The sequence below is a fragment of the Fukomys damarensis genome, unplaced genomic scaffold (assembly GCF_012274545.1).
Source record: "Fukomys damarensis isolate Sample0158 unplaced genomic scaffold, DMR_v1.0_HiC HiC_scaffold_39, whole genome shotgun sequence".
NCBI lineage: Eukaryota > Metazoa > Chordata > Mammalia > Rodentia > Bathyergidae > Fukomys > Fukomys damarensis.
In genome coordinates, this window is record NW_022900951.1 from 107,597,412 (window position 1) to 107,599,938 (window position 2,527).

Consider the following 2,527-nt stretch of genomic DNA (forward strand, 5'->3'; position numbering starts at 1 on the left):
GAAGGAAGATATATCATGTAATGGTAAAAATTCCCTATGATAAATGTTATCATTATGTATATCTAAAATGTAGCAATAAATGTTTTTCTAAAGAAATGAAAATCCAAAGTTATAAAAAATCTATATTAAAATTTATTATTCTTCATATATTGGATTGTGTGGTTTTATTGATAGTTTATTATCCAGTGTATATGGTTTCCATTGTGTGTGTACTATGCTCATACGTGCTAGGCAACTGCTGTACCACTGAGGCACATTCCAAACTGCATTGTTCAATATATTTGGATAATACAGCAATGCTCATGAATTTAATACATCTTCAAAAATTCTGAGGATTATTCATGGACTAATAAATTAATTGAGACTACACTTACACTATTTGTCCTGCTGGTAATACATTGAAGAAAAGTAATGGACTTAGTCCAGGTCCACTTGCTTGATATGCCCATGCAAAAAATCACAGCTGCAACTCAGGACTGAAGAGCCCACTAACCAATGACCCATGGTCCTTCACAGGATCTTAAAAGTTTAATTAATGGACAGAGTGTATTGTTTTACTGAGGATCACCCTGTTTAGACTTATCCTTATAAATCTCAGCAGTTGTGCTTAAGAATTCAAATGTATGTACTCACAATTTATAGCCTCACAGTGGCAGTGTTAACACAGCACTTGTAACACGTACATTTAGGAATCTTTTGAACCCTTATGAGAGATTGAGATTGAATCTAAGTTAGTCTGCATTGCACTAAGTAAATCTTCCATATAAGCACATGTGTGGTACAACAAAGTTATTTTTGTCTCAGGTCCCAATTATATTCTCTTCTCTAAATTATAGTCAAATTATAAAATTTCTAACTGTCTTATTATCTTGAGATTATTTTAACTTGTAACTACTGTTATTCCACAAGTTCACCGCCAGACTGACATATTTTCACCCACATACTTATTACTTTTTTTAAATATTTCTCATCAATTGTTTCAGAATATATACATTATTTTGTCTTTAAATTTTCCTCTATTGCACTGCTGTTTATCTAAAGCAACTACTTCTACACACTTAGCCAGAGCAATTCTATTGTTCTGAACAAGGCTTCATTTGCAAGGAAGGAAAACACTGTGAATAAAACAAGACCAAGTCTTCATAAAATGTATTATGTTCCTGAGGCACTAAAGAAACAATTAATGACTTTTTCTCAGTATTTTTCATAGGGCAACTTTTACTTCCTCATTTCTCAAACTGTAGCTGAGAAGATTTAACATGGGGATCATTATCATGTAAAACACTAAGACCATCTGGTTTCCGACCTGGAATCCATGTCATTTGGGGTGCAAGTAAGTGTACTTAGTTGTTTCATAGTACAGGCCAATGGCAGTCAAGTGAGAACCACAAATGGAAAGGTTTTCTGTTTTCCTGAAGCTGAAGGAATTCTCAGGACAGTCATGAGCATAGACAGGTAGGAGACAAGTATCACCACAACGGAAGTGACCAGGGTAAATCCCCCGCAGCCAACAACCACAATCTGGGTGAGCCAGGGATCGGGCAAAGCAGTGCCAACAGTGCTGGGATGTCACAGAAGTGTGGAAAGGTATGTGGCTGACAGAATGTTAGTTGGGTGATGCAAGTTGTTACAGCAACCATGTTAATTAACCCACCAAGGTAGCATCCTGCTACTAAGAGGAGACAATGGCCTCTTGACATGATAATGTGGTAGAGCATTGGGTGACAGATGGCAGTATAGCAGTCATAAGCCATGGAAGCCAAAACATTGCATTTATCCGAGGCAAAGATTATGAACAAACTCATTTGAGGCACACATCCAAGGAAAGAAACACCTCGCAGCTGAGATATTAAATTTGCTAAGGTCTTTGAGGTAGTGACTAAAGAGAAACAGACGTCAAGAAAGGAAAGAGTAGAGCAGAAAAAAGTACAGGGGGGTGTGGAGGCGTAAACTGATTCCAATAAGGACCACCAGATTCCCCAACACAGTGATGATATAAACAATAAAGAAGACTCCAAATAGCAGGACCACAAGCCAAGGGTTATCCATCATACCAAGAAGGATGAATCCAGTCACTATCAATGCATTTTCCATCAACACAAGCTGAGAATTACTCTTAACTAGTTAGAAGCTCTTTAGACATGCCTGAAGAGACAAGAGTAAACTGGATGATGTGGATAAAGTAGTCCCACTCAAAACGTAGATCCATGGTAATAACCAATACTTTCCCTGACCTAGAGTCTCCCTTCAGATACCCTCCCAAATACTATTACTATTTCCCAGGCATAACATGGAAGATGTAAATGCTGAAGAAAAATAGAAAGGAAGGAAAAGGAGGTAAGGAAAACACAGAAAGTAAAAACACACATAGGGAAGAAAGTAAGGGCCTCAGGGACAAAAGGCACTTGATAGTATCTGCCTAAAGAATGAGTGAGGGTTTGCACTCTTCACTGACACAGGTGTAAAAACTCTTAGAGAATGACCCATGCTATGGAAGTCCATCTCAATCTCTCTCCCCTTTAGAATC

At 37.6% G+C, this 2,527-nt stretch overlaps 1 pseudogene; it reads right to left on the reverse strand.

The window, feature by feature from the left end:
• Window positions 1–1,180: 1,180 nt before the first annotated feature.
• Window positions 1,181–2,094, reverse strand: LOC109117870 (annotated as a pseudogene).
• Window positions 2,095–2,527: the final 433 nt, after the last annotated feature.